We start from the raw sequence: 17,838 nt of genomic DNA on the forward strand, positions 1-17,838 counted from the left end.
AAAATAAAAATAAAAAAATATTTGTGACGGAACATGTGCAAGGGAGGAATTGAGTTAAGATTTTAGAAATAGTCCTTGGGTAAAAGTAATGAGGAAAAAATTAAAACAATCAACATGGCGTGTGAATACGAACCTAACAGCAGATTGTTAATGGGTCATGTGACCAACTGGTTCCACCGTCACTCCAAACAGCTAACATTCTATACTGCAATAATTATTAAAGCTTTCAAGTTCCCAAATAGAACGCAAAAGGTACATATCGTCGCTCATCTAACAATACCGCCTAAATAACATTCCAGTAACTTTAAAGTAGGGTCAAACACTGCTCTTTTTCAAGTACATATAGTGTGTGTTTAATTTAATGATAGTTTTTTTAAAATGACCTTTTGAATAGAGTTGCTTGGCTTCTGGGTTGTAGCAGTGTCGAACCCAGAAGCCAAGAAACTCCAGACAATGTCCGCGAAAGTTTGCGATCTTTATTAACTTTTTGAATACTTTTTTTTTTTACTTACTAAAAAGCAAGGGTAGCCAACAACACTCCTATTACCTCAGCATGGAGCCTACTGCAGTGTTCGCTTCGTGTATTTTGGCGATTCTATTTTTTGTGCGGTGGTGCTGCTATCTCTAGGATTTTCGCCGTAAAAATTGTAATGGTGAATGCGAAACGTCCGCTAGAATGCGTTGGAACCAAACAATAATCTCTTTAAAAATGTCAGGCTAAACGACGACATACTTTCGCTCGTGCTCGATAAAATGCAAAACAGAACGACTAACCTATCGTTTGTAAGCCCAACAACACAGCAGAACAGCAGAGGGGAAGTCGATGTAAATTGCACATTAATGACGTTCGAACATCCAACTTCCGGTCGGACATCGATCAGGGCGGAAGCTCGTGCATTTGTGACGAGGGTCGAGCGTGAAACAGGGAAAATCAATCGCCGCAAACTTCACCGACCAGTATGCTTGTCATCAAAGACTACTTTACAGTTGCCATCAAAATAGAAATAATAAAGGAAATAATTGCGCAACGCTCTCGGTAAAACACTGCAATCAAGACGAGCCTTTCAAAATTAATATCTGCCACGTTCTGACGCGTGCTAATAAGTCGGACTTGGAAACAGAGCTAGTAGGTACCTTCTGTGGCACGATTATGGACGTGGTTTCAATAACAGGTCGCCATTCTTATCGCCGTATTTTGTTTGGCATTTCTTTAATTTGTCTTTAAAATTACACTGAAAAATAAAACTATTAAAATTATTTAAGAAATTCCAAAAATTTTAATATTTCGTACTTAAAAATAATTTATTAATTACTATATACATTCCTGACTCAATTGCCGCTATCTTAAATCTATATCTACTGAGAAAAAATTAGGAGGAAATTTAATGTGAAAAAAGAGTAATTTTAATTAAAACGTCATATAACTATGATGGCCTCGGTTAAAGCCTAAAGAAAATGTGATTTTTTTAATTTGTTTTAAGTGCGAAAGCCATCAGTACTTAGTCAACGCTGGGACTTTTGATTCTACCAACCACAAATTTTTTTTTATGACAAAGTAACAAAAATCAAGCTGTCAAGAGTGTGGATACAAATATAAGAAATAAATTGTTACACATTGTTATTATTGTCTTTCCAATGTTGGAAATACAGTTGCGTCAAATTTAATCACGCAAAAAAAAAAAAACACTGACACGCGACGCACAGGCACTTTACGCGACGTATTCTACAGGATGTCCCATATCTCAACGTCAAGCCGAGAGTAGTTCAGAGGTCAGTATATTATGATTCTGAATCAAAAAACCAAAATTCAAAAAGCGTCTTAGTTTTCGAGCTATAGGCAATTTGTTTTTCAAAAGTTTTTAAATCCCCAACTTGCACCAATTTATTAGATGGTGTGCCTATAAATTGGTGATACGAAATCATAAATAACCCTGACATTGATAACAATTTAAAATAAAAAGAAACATGCTATACTTTAAGGGGGGAATATTTGGAAGACTTAAGCGGCAAAAATTATATCGGGTAAATTTGACCAGTCATGCCGTTAAAAAATACTTTGCCAACTTAGCTAAAGCAAATAACTTGCTAAGATAGTACAGTAATTTTTTTGAATAGTTTGAATAGTCAAAGTTACCCGATTAAAAATTGTTGCCGCATAAGTCGTATAAAGATTTTTTTTTCCATAGAAGTATAGCGTGTATAACATTATTTTGATACCTAATTATTATCAATAGTAGGGTTATTTATGATTGCGTAGCAAAAAACGTTTTTGTCGGTGTCTAATAATGTGATTGTTGGAGGGGATTTAAAAACTTTTTTTTAATGCCTATGACTCCAAAACTGCGATACTATTTTGAATTTTATTTCTCTTGATTCAGACCCTGATTAATTTGCTTATCAACTGGTCTCGGCTTGACACTGAGTTGTGGGACACCCGGTACACGTACTTGTCCTGATAATCACGTGGCTTCAATAAAGATGAGCGCAGCGACCCGGCGCTCCAGCTTATTTATTCGCTTGCGAAATAGCAACGCGCGTGTACGCAATACCACTTAATTAACGTGCTCCACTTTGAGCGACGCGTCCGCCTAACTGCCGAAGTCGCTTGCGTCGGTCGACTGGACTTCAGTCCAGAGGGGGACGCACCAAAACGCCGAAAACCATAACGTCGAATGCCAAATTGACTACAGCTAGAAAACTGCTGTGTACCACAACGCCGAAATACATTAACACCGAAAAATGTCATTGCAGGACTGCCACAAAGGTTATGTTAGGTAAGGTTAGCACACAAATTCATTCAGTTGTTTTTCATTTTTCTCCTGTGCCCCCCCCCCCCCCTTCCCCGCAGCAAGATTTTTCGGCGTTACTGTATTTCGGCGTTGTGGTACACAGCAGTTTTCTAGCTGTCGGCGTTGCGGTCAATTTGGCATTCGGCGTTATTGTACGTTCGGCGTTGTGGTAACGACCCGTTCCAGAGCACACCAACTCCACTCCTCCACAGAACACAGTTATTATGTCTGTGTACTGCGCAGAACTGCTGCCTTTTTTGAACTTCCGTGCATTTAAGTTCTTACATTCAGTCTAAATATGTGTAACTATATATCTTTAATATATGTACCTCGGACGCATAAGAAACAAATGTCCACTTTTGGGCAAAATGCACTTTCAACCATAAACTTGACCACTGGTTGGATTTCTTTCTAGTTGATACTACACTAAGATCTACGAAATGTCGAAAATTCACATATGTTGGGTAAAACATAGCTAGGTAATAAGTGAAGCCCTATTTAAAATTGTTTAAACTGCTCTCATGAAAAAATATGTTTTATGTGACATAGTGTTTTATGCTTCCGGGGTAAGCTAGATAAACACAAATTATGCTGCTAGGTCTTCAGAAGAAATTTGACCATAGTGAAAACACTAATAAATAACTTAAAAAATAAGGCACTTTATAAAGTGAACTATATCTGAATAATAAACATTATTTATTCCTTTCTTTTTTACACCGGTGAACCGAGTGTGCCACACTAACGAACATTACGAATCGCCATCAAGCAGAGCATTAAAACCAAACATTAAAACAAAAGGTAGTTATTTTGTTTGCTGTTCCTAGATCAATATGTGCGGCGCATATCACACATCGAATAAATAAATACACACACACATTATATATACATATATATATATATATATATATATATATATATATATATAGAGAGAGAGAGAGAGAGAGAGAGAGAGAGTGAGACCGAGAGAGAATATAGAGAGAAGGCAAATTCTGCACTTAACATCTGTAATTCAATACAAGTCGAGACTTCACTTACAACTAGTGCTATTTATCTTGTTTCATTCCGCAATAAAATGTTACCTAGTTTTCATGCGTCCAAAAATCTGAAATTGCCTTCCTTTATTTTTTGTTTATGTTGATATGGTTTGACGTCACACGACCAGAGGCTGAAAAAGACGGGCTCACCAAGAACTCCGAACGGGCTCCGAACCACTTGCAAACTGAGTGAGTCATTCAGGTGCGTGGGATGGAACCCATGATCCTCCACATGGGCACATACGTTTACGCTTCAAAGTGTACGTGATCACGGCCATATAGGGCCCTCATCTATCCCTAATAAACAGCATCTAGGCCATAGATATTTTCCATAGTTTAATTTTAAAATTTTTTTTCGTTAAAGCATAGCGTATGATTTAACGGAACCCCTGAAATTAATAGTAGCTGCTACAAATAATAGCCCAGTGAAATTATTGCCATTGAATTCATTTAAGGAAATGACAACGGTAATAACACTTGTTATTAGACACTATTTTATGGAATTAAAATTAACCCCTGACAATCTGGACACGTTAAAGTTGTGTGTTAGTAAGGGAGGGTGATAAGCGCGATACTCGCTGGTATTTCTAGCGCGGTATCGCCTCTAATCGCAAGGCTCTGAACTGGTGCGTTGTCTTCTCGTCGTCCATAGGACAACTGTGAAATTTAAGCAGCGGCCGTAACATTATATGGCATAGAAAAGAAGGAAGGTAAAGGTGTAATGCAAGTCCCTCAAGTGCTTTAAAGAATCTGTACCGGTTGTTTTATGCCTAAAGATCAATCTGAATACACGCCTTTTTAACCTTTTTAACTCTTCAAAAAATACAGTTTAAAAAGTTAATCCGAAACAGGCCCTCAGCGAATCCTTAAATGCTTTTCGCGAACAGACGCCACTCGGATATCTCGAGTAGTTTTCAAATCGCGTCGTTTTTTCCTGAAGCTCTGCGCAACGTTATGTGCGCCCGGGCGGACGGCATGACAGAAAACGGGAGAAGGGAGCCGCTACCGACGATTGTTCCCGTGAGTCACTGGTGAGCGACTGTCTCCCCGCTCCGACCACGATCGACGCACCAGCGAGGCGTCGCGGGCACGCAGGCCCCCCACTTCCGGCGATGATTGATGGTATGCCGACACGTGACGATCGCATCTGCCGCCGAGTGGCGCCGCCGCGTGACGTCACCCCGTCTGGCCACTGTGGTCAGAGAGTGGAAGTTACCACAACGCCGAAATACCATAACGCCGAATGTCAAAATTGACCACAACGCCGACAGCTAGAAAACTGCTGTGTACCATAACACCGAAATAACAACTGAATGAATTTGTGTGTGTTTCTTGAATGTACCTTAACGCCGAATTATCACAATCTAACCTAACCTAGCCTATCCTATCCTAACCTAGTCTAACCTAACCTAGTCTAACCTAACCTAGTCTAACCTAACCTAGTCTAACCTAACCTAGTCTAACCTAACCTAGTCTAACCTAGTCTAACCTAACCTAACCTAACCTAACCTTTGTGGCAGTCCTGCAATGACATTTTTCGGCGTTAGTTATTTCGGCGTTGTGGTGCGTCCCCCCCAGAGAGTCACGTTAGTGTACAGAGTGATTCTTTTGACATTAAAGAATCGTACATACGCCGTAGTTCGCTTATGCCTCTTTTCTTGGGGGGACGGGGGGACGGACAGGAATGGCCAACAAACTGAAACCAAGTCATTATTTGCCGATGTAAAATATGCTTGAACAACACAGAGAATTCCGTACAGGGAATTTAGTCAAACAATGACACAGTAGGCTGACAAAGGCGAGCAGTTGAAAAATCAACAGTTAAGTACAGAAAAACAGCAACTCCGGGCAACAGCGACAGACGAACACAATTGCGACGCTAAACAGACAATCTGAACGACACAGCAACAGGACGGACGAACACAGCAGGCTTTTTAACACGAAACACTGCGATGTTTCGGGAGCTTGCATCTGATGGGGAGCAACTAGGAACTTTAAAAATTATTTTTCCGTCTCGTACCAGAGTCCAGCCATTGATTCTTGAACTGAATGTAGAGCTTGCAAACTCTGCTGCACTACGGATGGACACAAAACTAAAAGCCGTTATAAAAAAACACGAACTAAACCACAAATTAAATAGGCGTACATACAGAAACATGTGCGTGTGTAATTGGCGGAAAATTAATTTTTTTTTGAAAGCGCGTTTTTGACGTTTAATTTCCGTGTGTTCAGAGGCCCAGGTGGTACGTATTTTTCACTGGCTTGTCTAGCATCTGATTCAGCGAAGCGCAAAATCACATAATGTCTTGGTTGGGGGCTACCCCCACTCATCCTCCTCCCCACCTTTCCCCGTACGTCCGAGCCGGAAATCCGTGCCAAAACTAACTTTGAACGCTTGCGAGGAAACATTACGTACCCAGCTGGGAGCGGAATTCCGCTAATTTGCGTTATTCCCAACACGTGGTTTGCTCGGGCTTCTAGGTTCCCGAAGGTCCCTCTTCCACGAACGGTGCTACGATTGGTGCATTCTGAGATCGCTTTATAAAGATTTTATGCAGTCATAAGCCCAAACATAAATTCGACTTTTTTTTTAACGAAATAAACGAAAGTTCTTTTAGGTCAGCAGACTTCACTCTTTTCGAGGGTGAGATTTTACTTAAGTAATAAATCCGAGGGTCAGACACACAAGAATAAATATTTAATTTATTACAATAAATTTTAGTGTCGTAATATTATGTAGAGCAACCAATGAATACATTATTGGTGCGGCATGTGATGAAGGAACTTAACATAATTCTCTCAAAATTTACAAAAAAAAAAACACTTTAAATCCAAGAAAAATTAGACACCACGAAATTACTAATATTACTAAATCAAAATACTTTTATTTTTCTATTTTTTATACGAACATCGTGGCTTTATTATAGTGTCTGACAGTTTATTCTACTTATGCTAAGAACGACGGATAATTAATTGATAATATCGCTTTACTGCAAGATTGTTCACGCGAACCGCGTTAAAATATGTCGCTGGCCGCCAGTTGAATCTCTGTTCCAGGGGCTAGGGCAGGGGGGAAGGGCAGAGGGGTGATATATCTCTTCTTGAAGATATGGAAAATAATGTGCGAGATCTCGATGAAGGCAGTACGTTATTCTGAGCGATGCGAGGCGAGCTGTTACAACACCTGGAACTACAAACCACACAGGAAGTGGCGCATGTTGAGAATGATAATGTAACTGTCCCGAAAAAAAAAAATTCCTGTGTTCGCCACTGGGCTCTTCGTATAAATTATACCACATTCCGACTCCCGGGTACGAAGGAAGACATGTAGTTTTTTTTTTTGGAAGTTTTATTAATACACATACAAGACTTTATATTTTTTTGTAATTAAGTTTTCAAATTGAGTAAACACAGCAACCGTAATTTCACGAATGTCTCTGAATGGGGTGCAACCAGGGTTCTTCGTAAAATGTAAAATACAATAATTTATTTTAAAGGATCATAATATATTCGAAACGAATGTAACTTTAAAGTAATGGGCCTCGCCAGCGTGGTTGTCGTCTGTACGAAAGAAGCTGATGAACAGAGGCGACCAAACCTGCGCACCGCGAGCCAAGTATGTACTCAACCGTAGAAGCATTCTCGAATGTTCTATTCCCTGAGACATCGAATCGTGACATCTGAATGAAATGTGTTCTAAGAGTCCTGCAGCGAGCATATTCGCGCGTGATCCGGGGACCTCACAGCCCACGAGGCAGACAGGAAGTTCCCCACCGACCGCAACAATTCCACTCCAGAGGGGCGGACCCGCTCAACCTAGTGCCCGCGACCAGCCATGGGCGTCGCAAGGATATGTTTTTTTAGGGGGGACTTCAATTGATTTAGTTGTTGAGGAATATACATTCCCTAGGGGGAAAAAAAGCGGGGGGTCCGAGGGTTCTCCCCCGGGAAAATTTGGGGTTTGAAGGTGCAAAAAGGAGGTTTTTAGGCATTTTTCTTTCCTAAATTTTCTAATTATAGTTAATTGCAATATATAATTTATTTTTTATAAAAAATATTTTCAGATAACAATTTTGTAAAAACACAGTTAGCATATCTGCTGGTGCTATATCTACACAAAATCATTAATTTAAACATCAGGAGAAACTACGAAACTAAATATATTATTGGAGGGGACGAAATTGAAGACTTTTATTATTGAGGGGGGACGTGTGCCCCCCCGTCCACCCCGGTTGCGACGCCCATGGACCAGCGACATGGAAGTCGCAGAGCCAAGTCGCCGCGACGTATCACGGAAGGACATCAAAACAGAACATTGTTTGTAATGTACGTGAGTGTGAGAGATTTGAGAAAATAATTACCTAATTATGGTTTTTTCGTCAATGGAACTGGTGGATTATTTTTATTTTTTTATTTCTAAAATGAAAAGCTTATTTTATTACGTTACTTTTATCCAGCAAATCATATATTATTAATATTTACAGCGTGGCATTGATCATTATGTATTTTATAAAACATTTGAAATGATGTATGCTCAGAGAAACCATAATAGCTCATATTACACGTTTAATTATGCATTTCTCTAAATAAGCAAATGTTTTTTCTGTAATAGTTATGAATTTTTAAAAATAAAAATAAAATGTATCCTCGATTTTTTAAAATACACTCGGCATATTAATGTAATAGTTTTAAACACACAGAAACTGGCAAGTGCCCTACTTGGGAGCAATAAAATAGACTGACCACTCTTGTACAACGCATCGCGCTGATAAAGCACTCTACAGAGCGACGCCGCTACTCTTAGCGACACGCGACCCGCGACAAACCAGGCGCTAATCCATGAGAGAGCGACGTGACTTCGGCATATTCGCTGTCGCGGGCTGTGGCCTGGCCATGCGACTTGCAGTCACAGTCGCGACAACCTACACGCGACGCGACTGTCGCCGTGACAGTAAACATTCCCCTGGCTCAACCACGAAGGAGCGACGTGGTTGTCCGCGCGGCTGTCCGGCTTCCGGCTGTCGTCGGGTTTCCGCCCTTGCCCCCCCCCCCCCCTCACCCTAACGGGCTGGTCACGAACACGCATCCCGCGACGTGCGACAAGGGAGGGGGTGAGGCCCGTTCCATAATGACGCGGGAACGGAAAAGGATCAAGGACCCCCCCCTCCCACCACAATATTTTTACGTTTCACTATCCGTCCACTGCCTCCACAATGTACGGACCGCAACAGATGGCAACCAATGAGATTACTTTTTACTGTTACAACAAATTTATTTAATTGAAAAAAAAAATTGTGTAGCTTAGACGTCACTGTTTGATCCGACAAGATATCGCAAGGTGTTTGTTATGATGAGAGAGCGGTCGGAGTGTGTGTGTTTGTGTTAGTGACGATGATAAGTGCGACGCTCAATGTAGCTTCTAGCGCGGTGTCGTCTCTAAGCGCAAGGCTGTGGACTCGTGCTCAGTTTATTAGGTTTGAGCGGTAACCGTAACATTATAAGGCATGAAGATGAAGGTGTAACGAAAGTCCTTTGAGCGCTTTCAAGAATATGTACCGGATGTTCCATGCCTAAAACTTATTTGTGTGATTTTCTTTCTTCTAAAAAAAATACAGTTTAAAGACGGAATTCAAAAACAGAACTACTCGCACGCTCTCAGATGTTTCTTAAATGTTTTTTTTTTTTTTTTGTAAACTGAAACGCGTGGATTTTCCTGATGCTCTGCACATCCGTATGTGTGCCCAAGTACGTAAGGTCGCGCGTGGGCGTGGATTGTGACGTCACACGAATCCCACGTGAAAAAAGAAAAATACGCGACACGGCTCTCCTACCCCTTTTTTTTCAAGCACGCTCATGGAGGTGTACTCATAAATAAATTACGCCATCGCCCAATGAACTATCCCGGCTTTCGAGGTTGAGAAAGGCAGAGCGAAACTTCGGTACTTGGGAAATCCAAAAGACAGTTCTGTCAGTTACTGCAACTGAACTAACAGTGGTAAACTGTATGAAGACGTGGCTCAATATCCAAAGCCAAATTTATTTTTAATATATTTTGATTACTATGTATATTATTATTTTAAACTGTGGCCTAATGCTTCGTCAGCAGCGAGGTCATCACAGACGGTAACGCCAGCACAGACCAGGATACTGGAAGAAAGAATCGGCCATGGCTTACAGTTAGTATCCAGCCTAGCATTAGCGTGGAGTGGTTTCGGTAGCCACGGAGAATAGAAAGAAATGCCTCAAACCCAAGTCCTCTGGAATATGAGTGAGTCTTACCACTACGCTAACACTCCAAAACATACGCACGCAAGTGGCACGTGCCGCATGTAAACCCGTGAGGTACAAAAGTTAACACCTTCCAAAAACGGTAATTTGTTCCTTATTGCGCAACATGGTTGTATCGAAGTCTTTATAACTCATATTTTCAAAATCAAATATATTTTGTTTATGGTATTGTTTTGCATCACAAACACATTCGGGAACGCGGCAGTAGGCCGAAAATCACTAGACCGAACAGGCAATAGACCGAACAGGCATCAGACCGAAAGTCATATCTCCGAAATTTCGTTTCAAAAGACTTTCGGTTTGGTCTAGTGCCTGATATCTACACATTCAACTGCTTGCTTAATTTTTTTTATGTTAAAATACAATTGGCTACGTTACACGGGACAATACAGCTCCCGAGAACAATGATCCTCAGAGTTTCATACATATTTTCAAAATAAAAAAAATATTTTGTTACACAGCTTTGCATTGCAAACACATCCAAATCCATTTTCTTTTTCATTTTAATATGTTATGCTAAAATACAACTATATACGCAATTAAGGAGAAATTACCCCTCAAAAAACCTCTTAACAAAAGGTTCTTTCGTTTAGGAGCTGCGATGCCACATACAGATACACACGTTAAACTTATAACACCCCTCTGTTTTCGTCGGGGGTTAAAAAGTTCCACGTTTATAATCCATTCCATTCTCCTTATCCATACTGCACAAATTTTTAAAATTCAACTCTGCCAGTTAATTACGCAAAAAGTATGCTAAGTATAGGACACTTTCCCCTGTACCGGACAATTATCAGTACCGGACAGTAGAGGGTTACAAGTTTCTTTCCTAGATAGCAGCACTTGACGGTCACAGGCAGGTAGTTACACAAATCAATCATGTAGATCGCGCCACTTGGTTGTAGTCCTTGCCATAGTTGAAATATTCGTTGGAAAGTGCACCAAACAGAAGCGCCTTTGAAGCTCAAGAAAGCGGTTGGATTTCAGTATCAGAATTTCTGAAATGGTTGAAGTCGTTTGTTGAAAACGTTCATCCATGAGAACACAGTCCAGTTGTTAGTATTGGATGGACATAGTACTCATAAAAATCTGCAAGTCATTATGTATGCCAATGAAAATAATATTCACATTTTGAGTTTACCACCCCCCCCCCCCCCTCATACCCCACAACTTTCAAAAATGCATTTAATGCAGCATGTATGGGATACAAGGGTTAAAAGCTACTGAACAAGATATTTGTGGATTGGTAGGAAATGCTTTCTCAAAAATATGTATAATGGATCTAGCAAAATCAGGTTTCGAATGTACTGTATAAAAATATTTTCACTGAGATGGATTTTCTTCCAGCTACTATCATCAGTATAGGTCCAGTGACAGAACCAGATACAAGAGTAGCCCTGTGTTATGAATCTGGCCAGCTTCCAGCCGAGACTAGAGCTGCAACGCTTGCCACTTCCAACATGCAAGTGAACATACCAGTGCCACAACGGGACACACCTTTTGTTGACATGGCTGTTCCCTCCACTTCCAAGGCATTCCGCAGTGCCATTGAGATCTTCCCGATTGCTAGTGAAATGACGAGGAAGATCATTTCCAGGAAAAAGAGAGGAGAGAAAAGTGAAATTTTGACTTCTACGCCCAATAAAAAATTGCTGGAAGACAAAGAAGAAATTAAGCTACAGAAAAAACTGAAAGAAGAACTAAATCAGAAGAAAGTGAAAGATGGGGCAGGGCAAATATTAGACAAAAAAAAAAAAAGGAGTCTATCTCAGAAAATACTTTCCCAAAAAGTAGACGAGTTCAAAATTAAAGATACGGAAAAAAAAGCAAGATAAAATGGGCACAGAAAGACTGTGTGTGTTCTTTGTGGAGAGTATTTTGAAGAGGATTGGGTTCAATGTTGCACCTACGAAGGTTGGGCTTATTTTGCATGTGATGACGGTGACCAAATAGCATACTTTGAGTGTGAACACTGCCAACAGTTACAAAAATAATCTGTCTGAAGAAATACAGTTACTTAAAGGTATGTATTAGATGTCGATGTGTGATGCATGTTGTTTTTTGATAGTGTTTTTATGTTAAGAATAAGGTTTCCGGTACTGGGAATAGGTATTTGTAATCTTAAAATTGCACAATTAAAAATAGTTTAAATCGGGTTATTTTTGTGTAACATTATAACTCATGTACCCATATATTGCCTACGATATAAAATTGTTTTATTTGTCAACAGGTTTTGAAGACATCACATTTTAGCATTAAGTGTCCGGCACTGGGGAAAGTTCCCCCATATATATATATTTTTTGATTTTGTGAAAGTTCCGCCACTCAAAAAGTCGGCAAGTTTAACCACGTAGAACGTAAATATCAAGTAATGACCTTGAACGGGACATACACCCTTAAAAGAGAACATCCAATCCAGATGGGTATAATGGTGTTTCATTTTGGAACCTAACCCGCATATTACAAACGATTAATTTCAGGCACAAAGTTCCCCGCCATTCGGCTGGAAACTGAACCGTCGATCGCAGTACTAACTCACGACAGGTACGTCCATAAATAAGATGGATTATTTTCACTGCCGATGCGGACGAAACAGGTGGTCGTGGCGGTCATGCCTTTTGAGGTCCCCTCTCTTCCAGAACGAACCACGTACGAGCCCCAAGTGGAAGGACCCGCCATACTCCAAACTTACTATCTTGGGTTCGTGCAACGTAAAGCTATACACGAACACGTCGTTTATCGCATCATGTACGAACTCCGTCAGAGACACGAACAGCCCATACATGAGCGTGAACGACCTCCCTGCGGTGATACACGAGGTGCACAGGGGCACACAAGGGGCGGAGGGATATGTACCCCTCCCCAAAAGCCTTAAAAAAAAATCCACTAGAAAGCAAACGGCGGGAAAAATTGTTCCAACCCCCTCCCCTGAAATTATTTTTTCCCCATACGCTGCTACAGGTGCAGTCCTATAATTCGCAGTGGGGAAGAAAATAGCCGGCTCGATGCAAGGGCGTGACACAGGAAGAAGTGATAAAATTGAGGGTGGAGGAAGGGTGATGAAGGTGAATAAGTGTTTCCTATCATCGTAAACACCACGTAAAATTAACTCCCGTGCAGTACATAAAACTAATCATTCATGTGCAGAGGCAAGTTAACAGTGTAACTCGATTGAACTAAAGTAGCAAGAATTTAAATCACAAAAAAATATTATAATCCTACACTTAGTAAATGCCACAAAAATGGGTTACGAAACGAAGTTTTATTTTGGAAAACTAGTTTCTAAGGAATCCAATATGAAACTTACAAAATATATTTACAATGTACATGTACCTACATCGTCTTGAGAAAAAAAATATAATTAAAACATTTATCCATGTATCAACCCTATATTTAATCAAACTTTGAAACTATACACTATTGATTATAACCAGGTGGGTAGCTAACTAAATTTAAAGATGCTTAAAATCATGACAGCAATATAATATATTATTATAATATAATATTATTCATATATTTTCTCTTAAATTTAATCAATGAAGAAAATATAAGGCCTATAGGTTTTCTATTACATATTATTTTTTTAAACAACAGTTCTAATACATTTAAGAAACAGACTTGTAAGAAAAATTAATTATCCTGTTTGATTACTAACAATTGTCAATTTCCCTATGTTTTCCAGGTTTCAAAAAGACGCATTTTCAATTTCATGTATCATCTCTCTTTCCATTTTTTTTTCCCTGTCTGCTGGAAACATTTATTTTAGTAGTTACTAGTTAAAAAAAAAAATCTCCGAGTCTTTCAGTACACGCCATGGATGTGTAACATCTAAACTCGTGTAACGAGAAAATTACTTTTGTTATGTTGCAAATACACCCATTATACAAAACTCGGACACGAAATTTAACGTGGGATTCTTCAAAATAATGTCGAGCGTGATAAATATACGGAAATTGTTTTTTCAACTACATTTCTTGGACGCGAATCACACGTAGTTTCCGCACCCGCCGCTAGAATTCGCTGCCGGAGCAGCTACGTCGACTACTGAATCATTTGATTAGCCAGACATAAGTTTTAAGCTATCTAAATGAAACGGCTCCGATAAAAGCGAAAAAGACTTGAAAAAAATACTAAACCCCGTCCGGCTTTGGACACGATTATAGACAAAGAATTTTTCTTTAAATACTGCTCATTTTGTTAAAATTCACTAAACAGTTAATACTATAAAGTTTCACCTTAGCTTTTTTTTTTTAAACTTTGGTTGGCGCCACCCGCCACAGATGGCAGCACCGTGATTATACATTTCCGTTCCATTCGCGAAATTTCTCTTATGCCAAATGCTGTGTACCGAGGGCTGAGATGTTACACTTCATGAAGCCCCATATTATCTTTGAAAGATTTGTGCAATGGGACTGCATGACTTGATGTAAGCTTTTGGACATACGCCATTGCTAAGCACATGTATGTCTGTAGAAGAAAACTACAAAAAACCAAAAGACAAAAAACACAATTTAAGCAAACATTTCTGTTGTCAACAGGATATATACACCACATAATATTCCATAACAGGAATATGGTCAACAAACAAAAGAAAAACAAAGAAAAATGGACTAAGAGAACTAAAAAAAAAACCCACAAATGATGAATTGAACCCAAAAAAAAATCAGCGTAACAGTTTAGTGGGGGGGGGGGGGGGTTTCAATTCATCATTTGTAGTGGGTTTTTTCGTTCTCTTAGTCCATTTTCTTTGTTTTTCTTTTGTTTGTTGACCATATTCCTGTTATGGAATATTATGTGGTGTATATATCCTGTTGACAACAGTAATTTTTTCTTAATCTGTCTTTTTTGTCTTTTGGTTTTTTGTAGTTTTCTTCTACAGACATTACATGTGCTTAGCAATGGCGTATGTCCAAAAGCTTACATCAAATTCACGAAGCCCCGCTAATGTCTCAAGACGCGGCGGGAAAGCTGGGGATATCTCCGGGTCGAACCCGAGACCTCCCGTCCGCCCGCGAGGCCCCAAGAAGAAGGAAGACCGCAGAGAGGGCGCGTGTATATTTAGCCGATGCGGGACGCGCGCGCCGAATTCCTGTTCAGGTGTTGCGAGGTTCCCGTCGCATGTGGGTCACCCACGTGAACGAGGGGTGGTCAGAGTCAAGGGGGCTGTCACCACATTCACACAGGTCCTACGATGTGCTCATTGAACATAATCGTACAAGTCTGTACCAACACCATAATGTCAATCACAATCAGATACTTTATAAATGTGTTTATTTTTGACTCTTAGTGTTGAAGAAACCATTTTACAAAAGTTTCTAAAAAAAGACGTGAATCAACAAATGTTACGCCGTTACGTAGGTGTCCATTAAAAAAAAATCCTTCGCTCGTTAAAAGATATGCGTGTTTTGCACATGCCTGTCTGATGTATTTAAAATTATAACTGGAATGTATAATTATTAGATCATGAGTATCGCCTCAAATGTAAAGGAATCGGGAGACCTTGGTAAACGTTTGTGCTTAAGTACCAACATTTAAGTTAATGTTTCTGTGCTCATGTGTTGTTTGAATGTAAAGGTAGATTTTTAAAAAAAAAAAATTCTAAAAGCCTATTTTTGTGCATTGCATTAGATGGGCATCTATGTAAATTCATGTCGCGATTTGAGGAGCCAAAGATGATTATGTATTGAAAAACAACTAGTCATGGATATTGAGACGTGGGAATACAAATTGGGCCATATTTTATTAAAAAGTATAAATGTTTCTGCAAGAAACCTATATCCTGCGGTTAAAAATGTTTTTACACGAACAAGAGTAGCGAGGAAGCGCGTCAAGATGACGTGAACAATGTAGCCGGAACAGAAAGATGGGTGGTTCTTTGCCGCTAGATAGCGCAGAAATCGCAAATGATTTATTGTTAATGAGCAATGGGCAACATTAATAATCTTTAAATAGCGTACTGTTTTAAGCTGACTGCAGATGATATACGAACAACAAATCTTATAATACTTATTTCTGCTTATGTAATAACCGTAGTTGACAGGTTATACTTCTATTCCGTAATCAGAACTTTTTTTTTTTACTGTATAAGCCACTATGAATGTAATTTACATTGTATCATATTAAATTTTTTAATTAAAAATTACATTTTGAATATCTCACTGGCTTGCAAAAAAAATGAACAGAAAAATAAATATATTGCTTGTTTTCTGAATCTTTAATAAAAATTTATATAAACAGTTTAATAATTTTAAAGATATATTAATTTAATGTTATTTTAAAGCCCACTATTCATATAAAGTGCGTTTCTTAAATAATAATATAGGCCCTTGTGTACCTGATAACTTATACTTCACTGGTTGCAACAATACTTTTCTTGATTTAATAATAAAGTTTAAGTAATTAAATTTTATAAAGGCTGATTTAATTTTAAATAAATGCTTTAAACCATACTTTTCAAAACTAACGACATTAACATGCCAAACATTATATAATTGAAAATAGGAGTAGTTTTCACGTTACCCACATTGCAGACAGACAATTTTTTTTTTTAAGTAGGCCTACACGTCCTATACTAGGAAATTAGATTGTGTGAATGAATAAATACTTGAAGTCTCTTAGAAATCGGGGTCATTAGAAACTATATAAGTGATAAGAGAACGAGCATGTGTTGGGGGAACTGAGAAAACACTGAGTTAAAGGTTCCGTATCATGTATCCAAGTTTATTCATGATGATCATGATGGCATGATCCTGTAGACTATATATTGATCCTGTGGTACATGATGCTTTCTGTTTTAATTTAGTACGTTGACAGATCCTGGATATGACCAAAACCTGTGATATAATAATATATAATGAATTATGATATATAAGAAAATATTCCACAGAATCGGACATTATAAGTTTGAATTTTGATATTCTAGTCTTTTTTTGGTCAGGATCTTTCGACATACTAAAGCACGCTGTCCTGACTAATCTGAAACAAAAATTGCCCTGACTTTCCGTACCTAACCAAAATTACTGATTACCCTGGCAATTTTTCTAATAACTCAATTATTTTAGAATTTTCCGAAATTAATAAAATTCAGCTTCTACCATTCCTAGATACAGTCTTTCTCTCTACTATCTAGATTTCTTTTGATATTTCACTTAACTTTGCTCACGCCAAAAAAATTTTATGTATGACTAAGCACTAAAACATAAAAAAAAAAAAAAACAATAATTTCCACATTTTGGGTGACGGCTTGACATTGCCTCTCAAATTACTGTTACTGGTTTCAGGCTTTCAAGTGAATTACCTGACTTTACCTAATTCCAATTTACTGACTTTTTCCCTGACTTTCCAAAATGTGGACCTACAGTAAATTAAAACAGCTAGCTTCATGCTCCACAGGATCAATGTATACAGAATCATACCATCAGGATCATGCCTTCAGAATCGCGGGATAAACTTGTGACAGACTACGTGAAACGAAACTTTTACTAAATCTCACAGGCAGAAAACATAATTCCTTTTCTTACAATCATTTGCTAACATGAATTTGCCAGTGAAGTTGTACATATATATATATTTTTTTTTTACTCACATTGATTGTTTCAATAAGCATGAAAACGTTTTAACGTCATTAATAAAACTAGCAAAAGTATTACATAAAATAAATTTAAATTATTGATATGGTAAGAAACGATCCTAATTAACCCACAAAATATATGTCGTGCAAACATATT

General features: G+C 38.7%; 1 protein-coding gene across 2 annotated transcripts in view; it reads right to left on the reverse strand.

The window, feature by feature from the left end:
• LOC134535996 (phosphofurin acidic cluster sorting protein 1) overlaps window positions 1-17,838 on the reverse strand; it is a 176,414-nt gene that overhangs the window by 157,977 nt on the left and 599 nt on the right. The gene's annotated exons all lie outside the window — the stretch shown is intronic.

The sequence above is a fragment of the Bacillus rossius genome, chromosome 10 (genome assembly GCF_032445375.1).
Source record: "Bacillus rossius redtenbacheri isolate Brsri chromosome 10, Brsri_v3, whole genome shotgun sequence".
NCBI classification, from domain to species: Eukaryota; Metazoa; Arthropoda; class Insecta; order Phasmatodea; family Bacillidae; genus Bacillus; species Bacillus rossius.